The sequence below is a fragment of the Protopterus annectens genome, chromosome 1.part0, assembly GCF_019279795.1.
Source record: "Protopterus annectens isolate FY-2018-M chromosome 1.part0, PAN1.0, whole genome shotgun sequence".
NCBI classification, from domain to species: Eukaryota; Metazoa; Chordata; order Ceratodontiformes; family Protopteridae; genus Protopterus; species Protopterus annectens.
The window spans coordinates 700,117,928-700,143,265 of NC_056725.1; the positions used below are offsets into that span (position 1 = coordinate 700,117,928).

The 25,338-nt window shown below is 39.0% G+C and overlaps 1 protein-coding gene across 3 annotated transcripts in view; it reads left to right on the top strand.

The window, feature by feature from the left end:
• Positions 1-25,338, top strand: part of SIPA1L3 (signal induced proliferation associated 1 like 3) — a 3,185,962-nt gene that overhangs the window by 2,975,396 nt on the left and 185,228 nt on the right. The gene's annotated exons all lie outside the window — the stretch shown is intronic.

A 25,338-nucleotide genomic window follows, 5' to 3' on the forward strand; every position in this document is an offset into this window, starting at 1 on the left:
ACAGTATATTATAGTCCCTTTCTCTACACTAATTTTTGCCTGAGAAATCCGTATGAATTTTGTTTCCCATGGTTACATACAACTGTATAGGGATAATGATTCTGTCACTTGTAAGTGGCAAGTCAAACACAAAATCTCATCTCTTCAGAGAAACAAACTCTAATGATATAATGATGTGAGTAAGCATTAGTTGGCCATCCTGGCATAATAGCATCATGTAGTAATTGTACTTCAAAGTCACCTTTTGTCCTCCCTTAAGCTCATGTATTTTTCAGCAAATAATGGCAGTTGAGAAACACTCCATAAGACTGTTTCATTCTCTAACAGATATTAGACATCCAGTTATTTTGTACTCAGGGTATCTTGTGTATGCATGTACTTTAATTGTACATTTGCAGAGATAATGACAGCTTTTGAAACATCACAGGTACTGTATGTGATGATTTTTGAATATGCCTAACATCACCTTCTGAATTGGTGCAAAATGTATTTACGTTTTGTTTAAAGGTCTTGATCAATTACATTATTGTAATGCCTTCTTGCAGTAATACTGCACCTGCAGATGTAGATTGTAACAATAACATAATCTGATAGTAGGTGTTTAAGTATGTCAAAGCTTATCTCTTGCTTCATTAAGCTGAAGCCATGCTAAGTTATGCTTCAATATTTTGCTTAATGATACTGTTATACTTTTTGAATTAAAGATAATACTGCACCATGACTAGGAATCACGTAAAAATTGATTTATAAGACTGTTGAATATTTACAATTGCCTTAACTTTGTCAGCATCAGCTTTAAGACCTTGTAAAGATAAAACACGTCTTGTACTTGACAGAAGTTTCTCAGAGTTGAGATTTCCTTTTATTTATCTAAGTATTTTTCACTCAGTCTGCCCAGTAGCTGTGTATCACTGCAGACTAGAATGTCCTCAGTTTTGTTGACGATACCATTTCGTCTTTCCACTGTGGAACACCTCTGAAGCCTAAGAGATTACAGATGATAACCATAGAAATGTGCATCAACTGAAGAGGCATTTTAAATGTACAAAACTTAGAGCTAGCCTTCGTTTAGCTTAATTTGCCCCAACACTTGGTTTAGCATCAAGAACAGAAAATAACTTAGCATTAAACATTGTTGCTCTTCACTTGTGTGAGGTGTGTGGAGTTTCCTTTTGATTTGTTTATTTAGGTCTTGAGAATCTGTGTGTGTGTGTGTGTGTGTGTGTGTGTATATATATATATATATATATATATATATATATATATATATATATATATATATATATATATAATTTGCCCGTATATTTTATTGTGCCTAAGTATGACATCTGTAGCTGCCTTGCACTTTAATTCTAGCTCTGGGTGCTACTGAACCTCTTCTTAGAGCATGAATTATTGCTGTTGCTTCAGAATTAATTGTACTCACCTTGCAGATGAACCAAGGGTACTACAGACACGTCAGAAAACTTTTTGTAAAAGTTCATCAATACTTTGTAATGCAGGAGCATTTGACACTCTGGGATTTATTTTTCTGAACCTCCAGTGAAGTATAATCACACCCCCCTTTCAGCCCCATTATTTTTAATAACATGCATTTGACTATTAGAGCCATGCCAGCTTGGTTCTGCACAAAGTGGATTACTGCTGAAATATTCATAATGTTTGCTTCTGCAATTATGCTTCATGAGTGCATGCATGCATGTTGTGACTATGCGTCTCTTGAGTACTAGCAGAATTATTGCTCTGACATTTTGTGTTCTTGTGCAGCCTTTAAAAGATCACTGTGTCTGTGTAGCATAAATTATTTTTACAATGCCAAGGGCCTCACATGCAGTGCAATCCAGAATGCTTGGCTGCTTTAACTGAGTTTATAAGTTTAGAACTGGAAGTAGTAATCTGTACTTAGTACTGCTATACTCAAAGTTCAGGTATAGTTGACCCAAAGTCTTGAATTTATGCCTGAATAAAGCAGAAGTAAGCATGCTGACTTGGAAACTTTAGATTCAGTTGTGTATTGCATTCTGCTGTCTATGCTACTATTGAACTGTAGCTTCTCATAGCTTTATCTTGATCTGAAACATGCATCATTGTTTAGTATACATAGTTAAGTTGCACTCATTTGCTTTTTCCACACTTACATTCTGCAATTATACTTTCTTTCATTTTTTTCCTCTCTTACAAAATGGTTTTGACCCATACAAAAATTTTAGGCTGTGAAAAGCTTTGTAGAATGCATTCTCATGCCAATAGCAACAGTGTTTGCATTATTATGGTTTTGCCTACTCATTTATTACCTGGCTCCATCTTGTAAACCATGTGGTCACTGGCATTTTTGTGTTTGATGTTAATAGCTTTAAGATTAATTTTGGCATCTTTCAAACTCTCAGCCAAATTAATCATGTTTTTAAGCTGAATGTTTGAAGGTTAAATTGCATTACAACTTGCAGGACAAACATCAGTAATTTTCTGCTTCCACTGTTCTTCATCACATGTTATCCCAAGGAATGCTAGAACCACTTCGTGTCAGGTGGGGAAAGGGTTTTACTCAAGAATGTTCCTAGTGCCAAAGAAAAAAAGCGCTTGGAGACCAGTTCTGGATCTTTCTTTCTTAAGCCTGTTTGTGATAGTGCCCAAATTTAAAATGTCATTTCACAACTTGTTACCTCTTCTTCCTCTTTCAAGTTTCTTGTTATCAGCTCTCTGCTGTACCATTTGGACTGTGTCCACCGCAGCAAGAGTGTTCACAAAGTGTCTAGCTCCAGTTATAGCTCATTGCAGGCTAAACGATATCCACATTGTTCCATATTTAGATGACTTGCTTATCTTTGCATTGTCTTTTTCAAGGTGCTAAAAATCTCTCTCTCTCTCTCTTTCTGTCACTCTCTCGCTCTTGGGTAAGAGATCTCTTGCACAAACTGGGATCCAAGAGAACATCCAAAAGTCTTTCTTCACTCCATCACAGAGGATTTTGTTCTTGGGATGTCAACTAGACACTTCAGTTCAAAGAACCTTTCTTCCAAAGGGAAAAAAGAAAATAGATCTTTATCTAGATCTGTTTCTAAGGTTTTCCACTCAAACTTCGGTCACTGTGAGGGAATACCTCAGGATTTTGGATCTCATCTATGATTCTCATGGCAACCTTGGCAAAACTCCACATGAGAAAGATGCAGTGGTATCTGAAATTTCTTTGGTTCCAGCATTAACACCCGTTATCTTTTCAGATAGCCTTGTATCCAGGTCTCCCTTTTTCCCTCCCTGCTCCAAAACAATCAGTCACCACAGATACTTCAGACTTAGCTTGTGGAGCAGTTTCAAGAGGGATAATAGTGCAGAGGATATGGGACACCCAGGGCAGACACAAACATGTAAATATCAAGGAGATACTTGGCCCGATCAAGGCATTGAACTCTATGAACCATCTTTTGTCCCCGGAATCTGTTCAAGTGGTTACAGACAGTACTACAGTCATGTGGTACATAGACAGCTAAGGGGGAAGTAAGTCATACCCCCTTTGCATTCTAGCCATGTTAGCTTGGAATATAGCTTTACAGCACATTCTTAATCTAGAGGCATCCTATATTTCTTCAGACATGTGGGAGACAAGCTGAGCAGGACCAGGACAGACCCTCACAAATGAAAACTGGATCAGGGAGTCTTCCACTATTTGATCCATTTGTGAGTAATTCTTCAAGTAGAACTCATTGCTTACTCTCTGAACAATCAACTATCAAAATTATGTTCCAAGATTCCATGCAAGAAGGACCGGAAAACAGATGCCTTTTTTGTCTTTGAACAGGAATGCTCTTGTATGCCTTTCTGCCCTTTCCAGTAATATCCAGGGTACTTTTGAAGATTCAGAAGGAATCCCACAGGATCATTGTGATGACTGCCTTCTGGCCCAGGCAACCATGGTTCTCCCTGCTTTTGGAAATGGCCAGGGTCAATTATTACAATTTTCCTCACATAATGGATCTACTCACACAAGACCAGGGGAGGGGTGTTTGATATACCCCAACATCATTAATCTTAAATTGACTGCCTGGATGATACGGTCTTAATTCCTTTCAAGGCACCTGATTTCTGAGGATATGCAGCAAGTACTAATGGAGGCAAGAAAGCCTGCTACTAGAAAATCGTATATTAGCTAATGGAATGTAGTTTGTGCTAAGAACATAACCAATACCCATTCAGGGCTATGTTCTTTGGTTTTTCAATGTTTGTGTGAGTTACAGTCCTAGGGTCTTTCTCACCCCTCTGTCAAGGTTCATTTATTGGAAAAAAAAAAAAACTGAACAACTGAGCAAACCTTGTGAACCCAAACATATAACCAGAAATGTGAGGAATTGTCAGGTCATCCAAACTCAGTTAAAATAAAAGTGAAATGATCCAATATAAGTAAAATACAACATCTCAAAAAATATAAATAACAATTTATTAACAGTAGTTAAGCACTTTCATCATTGTAGTGAACTGGACTCCATCAGAACTAAATCAACAGCAGATCTACCACACTTAAATACACCCTGAATTCAATTACTTAATTAACCAATTATAAAAATTAAAGAACATAAATGTTGAAGTAAGATTTTGACAATACATAAAAGTACATGAAAAATTGTTTGGTCAATAAAAGTTCTCAAGAGTTCTTAAAACCAGTAATGTTGTTTATAATTTTGATGCTTTTATTTTAAGAGCACTACTTATAGAGCTGGCATCATTCAAGTCCTGGAAACACATCAGGGTTCAATGTAATCTGCCACATCATCTCCCAAGGACCTCCCCTGGGGTTAACTAACACTTTTTCTAATTACAAATAAATAAAACATATTTTTATCACAGTTTAACTTATGTTTAAAAAGTGCATTGTTGGTATTTATCTTACAAATATCATAATAACGTTCATACATATTCGTCTTGAGTGGGCGCTCAGTCTTACCTACGTAGTAGGCATGGCAGCAGTCACAAAAATGTAGGTATACCACCCAACTTGCTGTTGCAGTCATAGCACTCACAAGTTGTAAATTCATAATTAATCAACTTGAGAGTTAAATTAATACCCTGATGGATGTATTTGGGATATGAACAAGCACCGTATTTTTTCATGCATTTATTGGCCTTATTAGATAATGGTCTCCCTAGTCCAAATTCTAATTGTTTTTTTTAGATTAAATTGTTGTGTATGTATAAAACTTGATTTCTCACCACATATTTTATTCCAAGCATCATCATAACTGATGCACTTCCAGTTGTCTGTGAAAATTTTCTTAATCTCATTTTTACTACCATTCTCATATTTAATAGCCATTCTCAATTCATAGTTTTCAGAACCAGTGACCTTGGTGGCTGTGAGCCCATTTTTGTACTTTTGGTGCCAGTACCTAACAGGTGTCCAAATATCTTTTTATTATCTCACTTTTAAGTTGTTCTAGCAAGCAATATGGGTACCCCCTCTTCAGAAGCATGGCCATTAGATTTTCGATTTCTGTAAGAAACTGCCCATCTTCAGATGTCAGCCTGGATATTCTGACAATTTGTCCCTTAAATAAGCCCCTTTTCTGAAACATAGTATGGTTACTATTAGAATGTAAAACATTATTAGAGAAAGTGGACTTCCTAAACAGTTTTGAACAGAATGCATGTCTTGATCTGTTTTTTGTCAATGGTAGCATCCAAGTAACTCTCTACTGAATATTTAGATGTAAATTGGAAACATTCTGTTGTTGAACCCAAAAGATCCACAGATTCGTCAAGTTGTTCTTTTGTGCCTTTCCACAGTATAAATACATCATCCAAAAAAAAAACAACTATGTATTCTACATGCCTAGATCTAACAACAATGTTTTGTTCCCAGTGCCATAATATGATGTTAGCATAGAAGGAGGCACAGGCTGTCCCCTTAGCGACACATTTAGCCTGCTTAAATTATTCCCCTTCAGAGAACAAGTAGTTGTTAAACAGTACTCAGTAAATTCACAGAGGGTATTCATTTCTCTTTTGGTAAGGGAGTTCATAGTACAACAATCTTCCCTAAACCAATTCAACCCAATATCATGGGGAATGCAGGAAAAAAGGTCCACAACATCAACTGTGGCCATAATTAGCCGATCATTACATAAGTCTTGCAAAATACAAACACTCCTCTTCTTCTTCTCAAAGATAAAAAACAACTCTGACCCAACAATTTATTGTCACTGGATAGATTCCAAATCAATAAAGTGAAGCAACAGAATAAAATCACTTGTTTTTATTCACACTCTAGCGCCTCTGTGTTTCCACCTTCAAGGAATCTATCCATTACATAAATCTTGCCTAATAGTTTTTTAAAAAAATCTCATGAATCTTTTAGGATATATGGATACTCATTTAAAAAAAATGTAAGGTCCTATCAGTATATAAGGCAAGATGGTGCGTCTTAGAACTGGAAGCTGCCACTATCAGCCACATGGGCGGAATCTTCTAAACAGTTGTGTATTTTTGGGATACCAAAAAAATCCCAGCAGTAACAGTAAAATCCACTTTTAAAAATGTATAAAGTTTACTATCATTTATTTCTTGATCTAACAGATCCTGTAAAAAAAACATTTATTTTGTAGTAAGCTGGATTAACCACATTGATAGAAACCCTGACATATTGGGATTCTTTATTTAAAAGAGCAAACATTTTACTAATATAATCAATGGTATCCAATAAAGTGATCCCACCCCTTTGTCAGGTTTCATGTACATCACTTCCCTATAGTTCGACAGTTCTTTTAATAAATCCATTCCAGCATTTGTCAAATTTGAAACATACCAGAATGTGTTTTATACAAATTCCTTATAACTGCTTCACAAAAGTTTTCATATAGTTGAAGTGTGGGATGTAAAATGGGGTTAAAAGTACTTTTTTGAGCAAAGTTTCTAACTCATGGTCAGTAACTCCCTGTTTACAAAAAAAAAAAAAACTTCAGATTAAGTTTTCGAACAGAAAGTAAGTTCAGTTAATACTTCACCAATCTTAGTCCAAGACCTAGGCACAAATATAAAGCCCTTACTGAACAGTTTAAGATGTCTTTCATCTATGTCCATATGACTATAATTGTAGGTTTAAAACCAGCATACTCTGGGACGGATGGTTTGTGGTGTAAAGAAAGTTCTGGAATTACACCAAAACAATCATATTACATTCTAATACCAAGTAAATCAGTCATATGTAGTCAGGGTGGTGTTCCTTTGTCAGTGAGGGTCAGTACCAATGCCAGCCCTCTTCCCTGGTCTGTCAATTTTTTTGTCTACCTCTTCTTGGTTTTGGAATGGTTTGAGTAAGGTGGCGATTGTACCTGTTGTTTCTGCATTGTCCTCTCGGATTGGCATAGTGGGGGGAAAATTTCCAGCCCTGAAAAATCATTGTCATCTCCACCAATTGCTCCTTTATCATCCTCTGGTTCAACCAGCCTGTTGCTATCAGTACTATTAACACCATACATATCAGCTTGATGTGCGTTAAATTTTAATTTAGGATATGCAGTCCCCTTGCGATATTCATTTTCATCACTTGCTAACTTAATTTTCCTTTATTTGGCTTCAACATGCCTAAAGGTGTTGTCATAATCAGGACGTTTAGTATTAAATAATTAATCACTCTTCAAAGAAGACTCTATTTTTTGAATGTTATTCATCAGTTCAGCCATTAAATTTCTTATTGTGTTGTATAATTAATCCCATCATCTTGCAGCCACACTCATCTAATAGGGAAAAATGGCTTTGATAAAATTCACAGTAATTTTCAAACCCGTTGGGGAATTTTCAAAAATGTAAACCCCTAAGCACTCTTATACTCTCCCAGTCTCTATATTTTATATATGTTGTATAACTATGTACTCTTTTAAGTACAGATTGTTAAGTTGTTCCGTTTTAAAATGAACTAGTTCCTCTTGAAATAATTTTACTTGTGAGTCAGAAGGTAGACCTACATGAAAAACTTCTCCAAAGCTAACTTTGGGCTCCTAAAACAGAGGTGGCTAGCTTCATGGCACCCATGCAAATGGAGAATGGTTGCATGACCGCCGAATCATACACCAATGCACTGTATGAACACATACACAAATGCATGGATCCCACCATACCCAAAAGAACCAAGATGCTCTTTTCCAAAAAGAAAGAAGCCAATCTGGTGGTCCCCTGCCCTAAACAAACTCTACAACAGAAGGAGGAAACTGATGCGGAATAAGGTGAAGTCCCAAGACTCTAAAAACTCCCTTATCAGCCTCAACAGAAAGTTGAGCTCCATCATCAAATCCTCTAACGATAGCTATGAAATCAGAATTGCTGCAGTTAGTAAAGACAACCACAAGGCCTTCTATAGTCATGTAAAGAATCTCCACAGCAATACCCAGATTTGCTCTGAGCTACTGCACAATACTATCTCCTATACCGAGCCAACAGATATTGCCAATATACTGGCTGACAGATTCAGTGCCAACTTTACCCCTCCCCCCAAAGGACCAGTCACAATACCAATAGAATGCCATGCACCCTGTATTACTGCTGCACAGGTTAAAACAGCACTGTCCAAGGCCAGTAATACAGCTTCTATGTCAAGCAGAGCACCTCACTGGCCCTCTTCAAGAGAAATCTTGATGAGTGGATGGGAAATAGAAAATTCACCCCAGGGATCACTCCAGTGGCTTTACTCGACAGAGGCACTGGTAACTAAGGTCGGGTGGCCTGATGCCAGGGTAATCCTATGGGCTAGGCTTATAAAGGCTCCAGGGCCATTAGCCTAGTACACACCTATGAACCTATGACTGCTGTTCTTATTTTGTACAAAAATCAAGAGTGCATGGTTGAAGCCAAGCAGCTAAATTCATATTTGAGCGTTCTTATGTAAGAATGCCATTTTCCTGCCCTTTTGAAGACTGTGAAGTGTGGTAGATCTGCTGCTGATTTAGTTCTGAAAAAGTCCAGTTCACTACAAGGATGAAAGCAGTTAACTACTGTTAACAAATTGTTCTTTATACTTCTTGAGACATTGAATTTACTTATACTGGATGCTTTTACTTTTATTTTAACTTAGTCTGGATGACCTGGTGATTCCTCGCATTTGTGGTTGTAAGGTTCATTTAGTGGCCATTTCACCATGTCTGCCCATGGCTCCTTCTCTTTCAGTGCAGTCTCATGTCAAAATATTTGTGAAAGGGTTTTTTTGTAAGAGGTCTCCAAGAAAACTGGTGGGACCCCCTTGGGATCTTAATTTTGTGTTGGAGAAGCTAATACTTGCTCCATTTAAACCACCTTTTCTGGCTGACTTGAGGTTTTTAACATGGAAAACAGTTTTTACTGATCGCTGTGACCTCTGCAGGAAGGGTATCTAAGTTGCAAGCTCTTATGGTGAGTCAGCCCTGTGTCATTTTCCACAGGGACAGGGTTTCTTTGAGAACTAATCCTTTTTTATGCCTAAAGTGGTTTCTGAGTTTATGTAAGCCAAACAGTCCATTTCCCTGTTTTCTTTACTGAACCTAAAAAATGAGGGAGAAAGGATACTCCATACCCTGGATGTGTGCAGGCAACTCAGGTGCTGTCTTGACAGAACTAAATCTTTCAGATCTTTGGATCAATTGTTCATTTCTTGTGAAGGTAAGAAAGGCAACCTGTGTCAAAACAGATGATTTTCAAATGATTATGTAAGGCTATTGCATTTTGCTATACTCACCTTAACAAATCTATTCCAGGCAGGCTCAGGACCCACTCTATCATGGCCTTGGCTTCATCTGTGACTTTTTGGAAAGGGTTGGATTCTAGAAATATTCAAGAAGCCGCTACTTCATCTTCTGTACATACTTTTACAACGCACTATAAGTTTGATTCCTTCTCTAGGTCTAGATCAAGCTTTGCTGGGAACATTCTCCAGGAACTACTGGACCCTTCTTCTTTCACCTCCTAAATATAGTTAGTTATGGTAATCTACCCATATAGCTAAGGCTATTGCAACAGTGATCAATACAAACAACATAGTACTGCTGTGTAAGTTGAAATTATCATAACAGTAGATGTTCAAAGGATTACTGCTGCAGAAGCCACTCTCCCCCTTCATCCCCCTTGATTTTTGTGTGTTTTTTATGCCAGGGTGTGGACATTTATTTATTGTTGCCCCTAGCATTGTCCTTTCAGAGCTCAGTCTCCTTCTGTCTGCTGTCAGGAAACCTCTGAAGGGCTTCACACCCAAACTTTTCTTTCAGTCAGCTCAGCTCATGCTGTTTGACAGTTTGGGCATGTGGAAGGTGCCCTGAAGCTTTGGTAGTGGGCCAGATGTTATATCTTTTGCAAGATATAACCCATGTAGTTAAGGCTAATGCAGCAGTTATAATTCAGATGTCTACTGTTATGGTAAGTTCAGCTTATACAACTGCACTTCCCAAGTCATAAACCATTCACTCTTTTCCTCTATTGAGTTAAAACTGTGAAATGTATTAATTGTGTCCTCACCTGCAACATAAAAGAACATCATACTTTGTATGTTGAGCTAGTCTGTGCTTAGTGAAATGCAGCTGAAAATATTGAATACATAGCTTGCAGTTTGAGACCCAGGTGGACAGTAGTCTCTCCTTTGATAATCACATTGCCACAGTAGTCAGGAAATCCTTCTATGTGGCACACCTCATAACAAAAAGGTTCTCATCCAGGAAAATAGAGGTCTTTGTTCCCCTCTACTCGACACTCATTAGACCCATTATAGAGTGCAACACCCCTTTTGGAATGTACCTTACAAGACATCTGCAGCAGCTGGAAAGGCCACAGAAGTACCTCACAAAGAGGATTACTGGCCTCAAATAGATGCCCTACACTGACCGTCTCAAAAAACTCCAGCTTTACTCTGTAGCATATCGCCTACTCTGAGGTGATCTCTGCCTAACATATTAAGCTATGTCAAAGCCAGAGCTGTTGGACATGCTACACCTAAAGAAATCCCAGTCCCTCCGAGCTACATGTTCTAGGGACCTAAACCTTGTCACCACAATAAACAGGACATGCTGGAGGGATAGATTCCCGTCTCAGAGACTTCCCATACCCTTGAACAAGCTACCCCTCTATGTCAAGCAAAGTTCCTCATTAACACTCCTCAAGAAAAATCTTGATGAGTGGATGGGAAATAGGAAATACACCCCGGGGATCACTTCTGTGGCTCTGCTCGACAGGGGCACAGGAAATTAACTTTCTTGGGTTGGCGTAAGCCAGAGAACTTTGTTGGCTTGACTTACTTAGGCCCTTGGGCCGATAGCCTAGTACTTACCTATGAACCTAGCAGTTACAGTTTCAAAGCTATTAGTTGTAGTGAAGTCAATGTGCAGGCCAGCAGTATCACACAAATATTGTAAGTACAGAGCAAAATGAAAGTAAAACATATGGTGTCAAAAGGAATTTAAATACGACAGTGTTTCCCTTTTTATCTGAGGGCATGTCATATATGTAAATAAGGGATTCATACAGGCAATGATAACCAAGCAGAGAGTCTAAGGCACAGATCTTGAAACCAGGACGCTTTACTGAAATGTGATCCTAGAAAGGTTACCTGCCAAACACTACCCAGTAGCTTTGGCTCCCTTAAAGACATGCACACTATAATTCCAATATCACTATATGTGACACAAAGCAAAAGGAATAGAAACACCACTAAAAAAAAAGACATTTTGAAGAAGTATTTATGAAAACCCTGTTCAGCATAAAATACTGAATGCGTAGAAAGAATTAAAAGAAACAGTAAGAAGCTCTAATGTAGGGGATATGAAATGCGCTTAGGTACCGGTTACATAAATTAAGGCAGAATTATGAAAGGCTCCTAACTGGAGAACTCCAGGACCAGACATAGTAGCTAATTTCTGGCTAAGGGTATTAACATCTTTACATGAAGATTTAGTCATGAGTAAAACTTACGTATGTGTTCATCCAGCACGGACACCAACCAGGTTAACAACAGAAAAACCGATACTCCTTCTTAAGAGTGAACCTGCAAGCCATCTTGAGAACTACAGACCAATAACTTGCCCACCAGCAACATACAGATCATACAACTGGATTTGATGCAGACAGAGTTTAAAGTCATTTAGAAAAAAAAACATTTATGGCATTAGAATAAAAAAAATTATGAAAGAAAGCCATATAGAATATGATTGTCTGTTGCTAAACAAAGCTATGATTAAGAGTTGTAGAAAGGGCAATAATCTGAGTATGACATGATAGATTAAAAAAAAGCATTTGACAGTCCCACATTCTTGGATAATGGAATGCTTGCAAATGTTTAAAGGGGCACTATCTCAGATTTTTTGCTAAAGGAGTTTGTTTACATTTTAGTACTCTGTAAGTCACATGTTCACCTAGACGCAAGATTTTCAGAGAGTCTTTTTAGCATACTGCAGGTCAAATTACACAAACTCTTAGTGGGGGGGGGGGGGGTGTTTAGAGAAAGTGGTTAGAATTTACAGTTGCAGTTTGTCCTTTTTTATTTTCCTTCCCCCACTCATGAGTAATTAGATTTGCTGATTGACTGGATTTTACTCAGCTAGAGATGCTATCTTGTCACAGACAGACCTGGAGCCTCTTTAGCAATTAAGTGATAACTACTTTAATATGTACTTGTTTTTGCAAAACTGTGTCTAATAATTATTCAATCCTAGGCAGTTGTATTTTTCATGCTTGTTGCTTTTCCCTCCACTGGCAATTATTTTTCATATGGTCTGTTGTTAGTGCTTGTGTGTTTGCGTGTGTGTGTGTGTGTGTGTGTGTTGTGACATAGGTACACTTTTATAATCATTCAGATTTTCCCTCAGTTTACAACACAGCATTGCTTTGGACAGTTGTGCCTTGTAAAGAAACATGTTGAGTAACAAATGTCCAAATATTCTAAAAGAATAAAATATGTTGCATTTTTTCTCTAAAAATGTCATGCAGCTTTGGAACTGAATCTAATCAGTGTTGTAAAAGTATTTTCTCATTAGCTGATGCTGTATGTCATCCTTTGAAAATCACACCATAACTATTTGTCTACTAGTGATTCCATCCTACTGGATTTCTTTTCTCACTTTTTTCTATCATTCATTGTGGTAAAATGTTTTCAGATTTCACATCTTTCCTGAATATTTGACTGAAGTACAGTTATTTTACACTGATTAGCATTTGAAAGTTGAAGCAAATGCAGTCTACACATTTCCCATATACTTTTCAGTACCATTCCAAGTATATTACAGTAGGTAAATACAGGGGTACTTTTACTAAGGCTAGGGTTGCCATCTTTCTTTGTGGCTAAAACCGGACTAAGGTCACACCCCTCGCATCAACCATAACTCCACCCATGCCCACCCCCTGCCTAATCCATGCTCCACCCATTGTGTGACGTCATAGTGACATCAGCTGATGGGTACAGCCTCTTTTTCTGTTCCGGATGCCTGCTTTCAGCCGATTTACTATGCTTTTCTGTAAAACAGCATAGTAAATCAGCCAATTTAACAAACACTGATAGTCTGTTTCCTTTTGTGAAACAGAATACTGGAGGTTGTACACTTTTGTGAGTACCACGCCACGTGATTACACCAGCAGGACTATCCTGGTAAACAAATGTTAAATAATAATAATAATATGTGTGTGTGTGTGTGTGTGTGTGTGTGTGTGTGTGTGTGTGTGTATGTACACACACACACACACACACACATGATTATGCACACCATATACATATGTATATTTTTTATCTAGTTATCAAATTAATAACATGTTCTTTTCACATGTGTCTTTCATTACATAGTTGCACATTACTGAAGCTCTTTCTTTTAGTTTAAATTATACATATCTGAAGCCTTTCTCCCCAGGCCTCCGATAAAAAAGGGCTGCTTAATTAGCCCATTTGGACTTCTCAGGTAAACAAAAGTAAGTAAGCAAACAAAGAGAGAATACACTTAACTGCAACTAATAAGAAAAGTTGTAGCTTCAGGGGGCAAAGGTATGTTGGCTGCATGCTGCTTTTAATGTAACTATATATATTTAGTAAGAGTGATCGTGTGTGCTAGGGTCCCCCTTCAGCAATACTTCTTGTTGACTGAAGCAGCACCCTTGTACTGTAGGTGGTGTGCACTGATCTGTTCCTTTATGGGGGTTAAAAACACACTGAACAGGCACCTTTCAGCCGTGTTAGTTACACACCCCATGTACACAATCCCTTTTAGCATGCATACCTCTCAAATGTGCCTTGACTTTGTCCCTAATATTCTGCACTGCTTCTCCTCCAAGTGGAATATTTGTACTAGAAAAGCGGGATTGCAATAAATAAGTAAATACAAAAATTACAGACTTCTCATGCTCCAGAAAATAAATGCATGTTAGCACATACCGTCTTAATTCTATCAAGAGTCACAAAGTTTCTGTCTCTTGCTCTTTTGCTCCATATTCTTAAAGTTTAACCATGCCCACACCGTCTGCTGCTAAACGGGATTCCAGCAGAGTGGTCAAGCTGGTTGCCTCTGCTTAACTATAAACTGGTCAAGGCTACAGTATCTCAGACTGCCTGATACAGTGAGATGGACACCAAGACACAGCTCAGCAAGGGGAATTTTTTTTGCAACCGCATGCCAGTGCTAATGCCTACAAAACCACTCTACAGAAAATAAGAAAACAAGTGCATACTTTCAGGACCACCAAGACCACAGATCCCCTCCAGAAAAACCTAAACCTAAATTGCACACATCATTTTAAAAGGTAATAATCCACAGCACTGCAAAAATTATTCACCTAATGCTTCAGCATACACCATTGTAACCGTTTACTGTACATTCTACTTACTCAAGCCTCAGGTCCGAACACAGAAAAACTTGACCAAACTTCGATAAAATCTCAGAGTAAGAACATCTGCTTTGAGAAGATACCAGGCGGCCACGTTATGCCTCTTTAATTGCTGCCCAACACCAGTCTATCATGCGCTGGGAGCCAGCATTAAGCTCACTTGTTATTGCAGATGTAGCTGCCTACAGGTCTCCCATTGACATCATACAAAGTTTTCTGACACACACAACTCTTAAAGGGCCAGCTACCCAAACAGGAGTGGAAAGTACAAACCCAAATAATGAGCGCATCGCCTGCTTTAAAAAAAAATGTTCCGCCTAAACAGCACTAGTGTTATCTTACATTAAAATACAATTGAAGTTATCCCTCCGGTATACAGCCAGGTAATGTCTTAAGGTACGCCCTTGTCTTGGTTCTTCATAGGGGTTTAGAAAGGGAAGAATGTGCTTAACCAAATTTCGATTATCTGTTTTAGATTCTTTTTATTGGAGTGTTATGTCATTGGTGGTATTTTTTATTTAATCCCTGACCAGAACTTGAAGGCATTTTAATTTACTTTTTAAACTTGAGTTAAGTTAAACACAAATCAGTGGTGCAAAACCCGGACTTCACGTGTCCAGTTTGAATGAAATTGGTGACCAGACAATTTGTCAGAAAACCGGACAGTCCGGTCAAAAAATGGACAGCTGGCAACCCTAAGGCAGTAAAAATTAAATGCTGCAATCATAATCTAATGCCATCGATAACCCTACATTTTGTCAAGTAACAGTAGCTATTTTTCTATGTATGCATGTAACACATAATCTGTTTATATTCATTTGGTTTAAAAACAACAGCCTCTACGTGTGTTAGTGACAGACTTGAAATTCTAGGCATTCTTGAATGTCTATAAATTTCAGATATGCTATATATCTGATAATGCAGGTCTTTTGGTGAAACTATGTATGCAGTGCACATAACTGTTTCAGAAGTGCACTTCAAAGTTACTGATGTCATTGTAAACTCATGTGTTACCTGCCAGATAGCAAACTGGTTAATGGGTGTAGCCAATTCTTCAAAAATTGTATTTAGGAACATAGGAGGTTACTAGGCTATTGACCCTGAGGCCCTTATAAGCCTACCCAAGAGTTTAGCCTATGTTTAGACAAATCAGCACCCAATACCCCTGCCTTGGAAGGACATGGGTGGAATCCCACGGGTATATTTTCTGTTTCCCATCCAGTTATCCAGGTTGCGCTTAAAAAGGGGTAAAGAGGTACTTTGCTTGATGTGGAGAGGGAGTCTGTTCCATAGATGAGGGAGTCTCTGGGACACAAATCTGTCCTGCCAACAAGTCTTGTTGATGTCACAGACCAGGTTGAGGCCACATGTGCAGGTTACTCAAGTGGAACTTGACTTGCGGATATGCAGCATGATCACCTTGTATGCCAGACAGAGGTCACCTCTGAGGAGTCTGTATGAAACTGAGTAGAGGGATAGGAGTTTTAGCCTATCTGTGTAATGGCAGATGTTTGAGGCCCTGGATTCTGCTGGTGAGGAACCTCTGTGGTCTCTCCAGCTGCTGCATGTGCTCTGTGAAGTACATGCCGAAAGGTGAATTGTACTCAGTAATGGGCCTTATAAGGGAGGAGTACAGGGATGTTATGACCTCCTTGTCCCTGGCTGAGATATCCTTACTTATGAGGTGGGCCATGTAGAAGGCTTTTCGTACCACGGAAGCAACATGGTGGTCAAAAGTCAGGTTGCTATCAACCTGGGTGCCCAAATCCCTCACAACTGATTGAGTGTTTAGGACGTTATTAATGTGATAATTTGTGGAGCGTCACTCTCCCCAAAGGAGATGATGATGCATTTTTTGGTATTCAGCTTGAGGCCATGCTTCTGGCAACAGTCATTTTGTCTGAGTGAGACTGTCTTGGAGGATGTCCACATTACTAGGGGAATTGAAGACAGCACCCAGCTTGCAGTCATCTGCAAACTTGGACAGCCATATCCCACTGATTTTGGCCTGCATTTCAGAAAAGTATATCCCAAATAACAGAGGCCCCAAGACCAAACCCTGGTGTATGCCGCTTGTTACAGGTCTACTGCTTGAGGTAGCTTCCCCTATTTTGACTACGTGGGTTCTATCAGTGAGCCAGTTTGCTACCCATCTGGTAACATATGGATTGGTGCCTAGTTGAGAGAGTTTATCTATTATGCCCGAATGGAGAATAGTGTCGAAGACTCTGGCCAGGTCAAGGTAGGTGGTGTGCACAGCCTTCCCCTCGTCCATGGCTTTGGTGACTGTCTCAAAGAAGTCGACCAAATTTAGCAGGCATGACCACCCCTTGACTAAGCCAAACTGTGTGGGATCAATTGTTTGGAGGTTGACAATGTCCTTGTTAATGAGATCCATGATAATCCATTCCATGGCCTTGCAGAGCAGGCTAGTTAGGCTGATGGGTATGTAATTTTCTGGATCAGTGGACGCTCCACCTTTGTGTAAAAGAATGACAGTGGCTGTGCTCCACTCAGGTGGGACAAAGCCAGTACTCAGGCTTTGGTTGAATAGGGTGCCTAATGGTGCTGCAAGTTCCTGCCTGAGTTCATGTAGGATGCAGCCTGGGATGTTATCGGATCCCATAGAGGCTGTATATTTTGCCTTTGAGGAAGCAGTGATGACCTGTTCCCTAAATATAAGGGGAAGGGAGCAGGTGTTGGGGATGTCCTGATTTACTGATGGGGGAGACAGAGGGGTAAAGTTTTCACTGAAACTGTCAGCCAGCAAGTTTGCTATATGTATGGCATTTGTATATGTGGTGTCCTTGACCATCAGTTCTGAACAGATCTGGGTGATTTCTTTGAGGTTGTGGACATATGTGAAGAAGGCCTTATGATTTTCTCTAGTATATGTTGTCAATTTGGACTTGAAGTTTGCTTTGTAGGATTTCACTAGTGCTCTTATTTGCTTGTTCAGGCTAAGGAGACATTGCTTCCAATTGGGCACCTGCTCCTTCTTGGTCTTGGACAGCAATACAATACAATTACATGTGGTATCCCACAGTGATTGATTCCAGAACTACTGGTTTACTTCTACAGTATTAAGGCTGACATCAAGAATTTGTAGCTGACCACATTTGGAGTTGTCACTACCTCACCTTCTGACGTCCAGATTTTGCAGGACGGACTAGCATGCAGCAATAAATGGTGCTTGCAGTACAGCCTAAAACTACATGCCAAGAAATGCAGTACCAGCAGTACGTCTTCAGCCAAACCTAACTCATTCATTATGGACTCGAGCACTTTCACTGACAATTAGGTATCCTTTGATTGTTGTGTATGCACTTGTTTGTGTCTTTCGGCTTTTCCCGGTTAGGGGTCGCCACAGCGGAACTCCGGTCCGCTAATGATTGGTAGTTTTTTACGTACCGGATTACCAGCCGTGACGCACAACCTTCAAGGAAGGCACGCCCCATTCACATATGCCTCCACACAGAAGATGCTCTAGCTGAGAATCGAATGGGACAACGTCTTATTATGAGGCAACAAAGCTACCGCAGCACCACCACCGCAGTCTATTGTTAAGCCTGCCTGGGTAGCTCAAGAAAGAACATACACTTGATTATTGTAATGAAGTAACAATGCAGCCTCTCAAGATCATGTGCTTAAAGAAGTACATACCAAAGGGGACATTATACTCTGTTAATCATCCCTGGTGAGTAGGTAAAAGCATTTCCTAATGTCCCCTCTGGTATGTACTTCTTTAAGCACATGACCTTTAGAGGCTGCATTGTTACTTCATTACAATAAGTTTATGTTCTTTCTTGAGCTACCCAGGCAGGCTTAAAACACTTTGTCTTTTTTCTGTTTTCCTATAGATTCTGAAGAGGTAATCTGTGTCTAACCTGCATAGCCTCAAAGTTCCAGTCCACTAACACTTGTTGCACATCTGCAGAACTAGTAACATGTTAAACACCTGCTCAAGAGAACTCATCTTCTACCATAACATAAATAGGTCCTGCTGGCAAGATAGCTATATATATCTCAGAGAATCCCCCATTAACAGAATATACTTCCTTTGGATATAAAGCAAAGTAGCTCCCTGACTCTCTTCAAGATTAACCTGGATGCATGGATGGGCAATCACAATTACAGCCCAGGTCTGCCCCCTGACGCTGTCATTGAAAGGGGCCTACAACTAGATATAAATTAGTCTTGCCACTGGGTACTTACAATATGGGATATTGTGGCTAGGCTACTAATGTTACTCTGGATCAATAGCTTATTGTTAACACATGAATCTGTGAACCTAAATGTGCACACTTCTTTCATTTTGGCATCACCATATGATAGCAAACCAGTATCCTTGACTAGACCCATGAATGGTGTTCACAGACCTATTAATCACATCTGTACATCGGCTACATGATAGCATCACATAACATAGTGTTGTGTATTTCAGAGAAGTGACAAAACCTAAAAACATATGCAAACTCAGTATTGTCATCCTGGAAGACCTTAGCATGACATGAATGAGCAACAACATTTACATAAGGCCTGCCAGTACACTTCTGGATGACTCAAACCATACAAACACACACCAGTCTGAATGAGAAATAGACTACTCGCACTAAATGTATTGTCTTGACAGCTAGAGTGCAGATATCATGCCAGTGACAGAACAGTGTTCCCACTCACTATGTCACCTCTGGTGATTGCTCTCATTGCTATGCACTGATGATAACCTATAAAGTGCTACACCCCATACCTGAATGCATCAAATGAAAAGAAGGATGTGTTGTCTCAGTCCAAGTATAGGACTGCCATCACCTTGTCAAATGTCCACAACAGTATGCACAAGGCATGGCCAGTGTGTTGCTGTCACATTTTAGGTATATGCAAATGTCTGACATAATGCTGAAGGTCAGTTAAACATTAAAGGGTAATGTAGACATAATGACTTATTATGGAGTCCAAAAATATTATGCCAGGTAGTACAACATTCATACACTGTATACATCCCAACAACACAAACAGTCCTGGTGTTATCCTACACTGTGGAATTATACTTTTAGTACATCAGGGTGCTGACTAACCTGCATCACATTACTGTACTGTCCTTGTCTTCCACTCTGTTATCTACACCCTCATTTGTGTAACTATCTCTAAAGTTAATGAATGTGTTTTGAGCATATATGCATATAAGTGTGTGTGTGTGTGTATATATATATATATATATATATATATATATATATATATATATGTAAGTGTGTGTGTATGTATATATATATATATATACACACACACACACACACACACACACACAATGAATAATCATCAATGAATTTGTTCAAAACACAAAACATCAAACAAACCCATTGGTGACCATCATTAGCACCACCTAAATCATCTAAAATAGTAATGGCAAATGTAAAACACAATTTGTGACTCCGTTTGTACCTGTATATTTACGTAAGTATCTCTATGTATAATTAGATACACATACATACATATGGGTATGTATACATGCATGTATATATGCCAGTCTTTATGCTTTTTTGCCTGGGTAATGTGCACGTACAGACCAAAGTGTTTTTTTCTCCTTGATCAATAGGTTTGTGTGAGTATTCGTATCCTTGTTACCTATTTGGTAGCTCTTTGATCATATAGTATTTCTCTCTCTTACTATCTATATGTATGTGTGTAATATATATATATATATATATATATATATATATATATATATATATATATATGGGTCTACTTTGGTCGAAACTGACTTCACTAAGCACACTTGATTGAAAGTTCACTTCACTAAAAACTCATTTGGTCGACACTAGTTTTATCAGAAGTAATATATCACCTTTTCCCCACTGTAGTGCGATCCTGGAGTTAGAATATAAAATAAGGGGAGTATAGGTCGGCGTAGCCCCCCACATAGTTTGAGTTTATATTGTCTTATGGAAAGAATTGTTCATTGCACTTGTCAATATACATGTCCGTGGCTTAAAACATTTAAAATAGGTGGGGAGCTATGCCCCCCCACACCCCCCAGTGTGGGCTGGAATTTATTGGAGAAACTGGTAAGGGAGCCAAGGTATTGGGAGCAAGTAACTAGAGAGGGAAAGCTAATAGAATGGGAAGATGACAAGAATGTATTTGGACTGTAAGTTATTAGGTTACCTTCCCTATCAAGGATTGATAGAGTATAGGCAGAGAGAAAGAAATAGGGTTTCTAAACAAAAGACCAGCACTGGTAGAGTTTTTAGTAGAATCTAGAACAGACACTGCTGTTAAAAAGGAATAATTAGTAGGGCATGCACAATATTGCATTATAACTATAAGAATCAGTCAGAGAAGGTTAGAAAGGATTGGGAAGAGACATCGGATAAGCAATTCACAAAGAAACAGTGGGGGTTATATATTTGTCTTCCAAATATGCAACAAAGTCTAAAAGATTTACGATTATTGCTTGAAAATGTTTACATAGATATTTTTATACCTCAAGTAGACTTCAGAGCATTGTCCTCAGGTAGATAGCAAATATTGGAAGTGTTATGGAGAAGAAAGGGGCAATTGGGAACATATTTTCTGGGAGTGTAATGAGTTAACAGACTTTAAAGATTCCCTGCAGACAACGCCATCAGCTGTACTGGGTGAGCAAATTGATGTAATTAGGAAAATGATTCTTCTCAGCTATGTTGCAGAAGTGGAATTCGTTAGACATTGTAAGGCCTTGCTGAGCCTAATTATGGTGGCTGCCAATAAAGTAATTACTAGAAAATGGAAATCAAAGTCTAAAGCAACTAGATTAGAAGTAGTGAATATAGTAGCAGAGAAGCTGTCTAGTGAGTCACTAGAGGATTAAGAGATTAGCCTCTGAAGGGCTTGTGGAAGCGAGGCTATCTCTTTCAGATGTGTATGGCTCATAAATAAATATATAAATATATATAAATCAGAGAGGCAGTGTCACAAAATGCCATTATTATGACTGATAAATTGGGTGAAGTACAGGTATTACACACTGCAGCTGTGATGACACAACTGGCAACAAGTGTGCTAGGAGCATTAAATAATATATAATACCGGGGAAAGGGATCAAAATGTGAGGTCTGAGAGACCATGGAACTCATCCACATGCAAGTCACCATACATAAGATCCTCAAAACCTTCTACCTTATACAGCTTATCCTTTGCGATATCTCCTCAAGTTCCAAAGAAATTATACCCTTACTGTGTTTGTCCTTTATTAGGCCAATCATTGAAAACAATGCCTCCATTGGTACATACCTCACAAAGCACTGAAAGTGACTCAAAATACTACCCTACCCCTCAAAACATATACTATCTACAGATGATGTTACAGTGAATAGAAGGAAGCCAACAACACTGGGGATAGCATGACCAAAATGAACACATTAATGAAGTTATAATCACTTGCACCATTGCAAAATGTACTCAGGCTTTTTATGCACAGCAATGTAGGACTTATAGCATAGACATGGAATTCTATATTCAAATTACAGAAACACAAGAAAAATCCTGCTTCTAGGTCTTCTGCTACTTAAGCTGATTGTCTCTGATTCCAGCTAATTTTGCACTATGTAAACCAACTGTGTGAGAAACCTTGAAACCCTAACTAGGTTAATGGGGACTAATATATAGTAGTCCTGTTTTCCAGTAGGCCTGTTAACTCTCTTACTGTGGATTTAATATGCAATGAATCATCTAAGGAAGCTACAGCTAGCAACACCCGTATCCCTGACCACTACCCACAAACAAGCTGCAACTAATTTCAAATAACAGCATGTGTATTCACACACACACACACTCAAATAAGCATATATTGTAATTTGTACAAAAAAGTCACACAGAATGACTTCCTGTTAAATGAGAATGAAGTCCAAAACAAGTTCGACTGGTGGAGAAAAAAAAAACTGAAATAAAAAATCCCAAAAGTTGGAAAACCCTACCCACACCCAGAAATAACTACACACCCAAACAACAGTTAAAGTAGGAAACAAAAGTCCACAAATAAATTCCAGTACTACATAACATTACATTCCTTAAGAAACAAATTGCAACAGACTTACACTTAACATGAAATTTGTACTTATTCCTCAGTGTGCATACACAATACAAAATCTGAAAATCAGTAATTCATCACAGTTCAAGGAAAAGTCTCTTAGAAGTAATAAACGCTGTACATACCTATATTTAGCAGTTGTCTGGTGAAATCATATTACATTGTGATGTTGCAGCAGTCTTCTACAAAGATGCTGATCTGTTTTTGAAATGGCCCCTCAAAGACCTTCTCAGTGTTCATACTACAAAAAGGTTCATTATCCCAATTTATTCCTCAAGGGGTTTAAAACTCATAATTTGTCTTTCCATAAAACTCATCCAACTTTGTTTTAATTGTATGACAAGAAGTAATATAAAAAGATTGCACTAAACTCTACTCCAACTTTTCACTCTGACTGTTACTTCTCAAAGGAGACAAAACATACTGTCTTCTTTACTATGTCTTACACACTGAAACTGCAATCTTTTCAGGGTGAAGCACTTCTTCTCCTTTCGGCTTTTCCCGGTTAGGGGTTGTCACAGCGGATCACCTGTCTGCTCATGATTGGCAGTGGAGTTTTACGGTGTTGAGTTGCCAGCCCGGCACCCATCCTTCCACGGAAGGCACACACGCACGCACTCAACGCCTAGGGCCAATTTAGAGTATCCAGTCCACCTACAGCATGTCTTTTGGATGTGGGAGGAAACCAGAGGAAACCCATGCGACCACAGGGAGGACATACAGACTCCACACAGAAGGCACCCCAGCCGAGGATCGAACCGGAGAACCTCTTGCTGTGAGGTGGCAACTCTAACCGCTGCACCACTGCAGCCACCCTTCATGATGAAGCACTAATAGCAAGGAAATCTCTCAGTCATACAGAGCAGAGCTCTGTCCTCACTGCCTCATCAAGATGAATGGATAGATTTTCACCTTACTTCACACCAGTTGTGGAATTTGACTAAGATAATTAGACAACTGTTTCTGGAACAATAGTGAAGTTGCATCAACCCCCCCCCCCCCGACACACACACACACACACACACAATTGATTTCATTGCTGTCTCCATTGTTGTTACCTAACACTTAGTCTAACAAATAAATTGAGACATTTATTCTGCAGATTTATTTATTGCTTCTGGCCTCTCTCTTGCTTCATTTCCCTTATCTACTACTTCAATTCTCTGCATTCCTGCCAACCTTTTCCTCTTCCATGGACTTGCAAGTCTCTTGCCATAAATTTTCTACGGTCTTCTCATAGTGTTCCTAACAAAAATTGTAAGACTTTCAGTCAAGCAGACAGTGGCACAGTCTCTCTCTCACACACACACACACACACTTACTTTCCTGTTGTAGTAATATTTACAGCTATGCCAGTGTTAGCATTGTGGGCACCCCAGCAAATGTCAAGTTAGGGGCCCCTTGGACACTTCCAGTCTAAGTATCACCTTGTTACTGCACCCCACCTAAGCAGTCTTTTAGTTCATGCTGTAGTGTTTTAAAGGTAGTATACACTAACCAAATTGTAGTTACATTGCTCTTCTGTTTTGAGAGGCCTGTGTACCTCACTATTTTGGGCATCTCAAAAGAGATTCACAGTTACTGCCATTTAGTTGTAGCAAAGATACATTACAGGAATACTGTGTACGGTTCTGGGCTTAGGTGAAATGATGCCTTAAGCACTGCCAATCCCCCCCCCCCTGCCACACACACACACCCCATTGGCTCCAGTACTCCCATGTGCTCCCCCCAGGATCTCCACATTATGCACAATACTTTTATCTTCCCTTTCTCATAGTTTGACTTTACAGATTTTCTATAATTCATGATATTCTACTGTATGTGGTTTGACATGAATTTTATTTAATTTGTTCTTTTTATACAACCATTTCCTCACGTGAGAGCTTGAATAGAAAAAAGAAGTTATGTACTCACCGTAACATTCCATCTGAATAGTTCTACTTCATTTGTCTTCAACCTGTGGCTACTGGATCCGTATCGCATCCGAGCCTGCAAATTCACTAGCATCTCCTCTGAGCTCCAAGCTCCTCCCCTTACACATAGTACACCTCCACTACCTTCCAACCCCCAGATCAAGAGTGCTGAACCTTATACTGATAACCCGACCTGAAGAATACTTTATGACCTACAATTGCAGCCAACAGGATGTTCATATGATAAGGTGAGGGGGAAGGAGGGAGGGACGATTGAAGACAAATGAAGTAGAGCTACTCAGATGTAATGTTATGGTGAGTACATAACTTCTTTATCTGAAGTAGTTTATTCATTTGGTCTTTAACCTGTGGGACAGAGTCCCCAGCTACTAAACTCCTGGGTGGCCCTCATGGAAGGATATTCCGGAGCACCGTGAAACCAAAAGATGCTCTCCTTCTAGAAGTCAAATCCAATTTGTAGTGAGAAATAAAAGTATGAGATGAGGACCAAGTAGCTGCAGAACAAATAAGATCCAGTGAGACTCTAGACCAAAA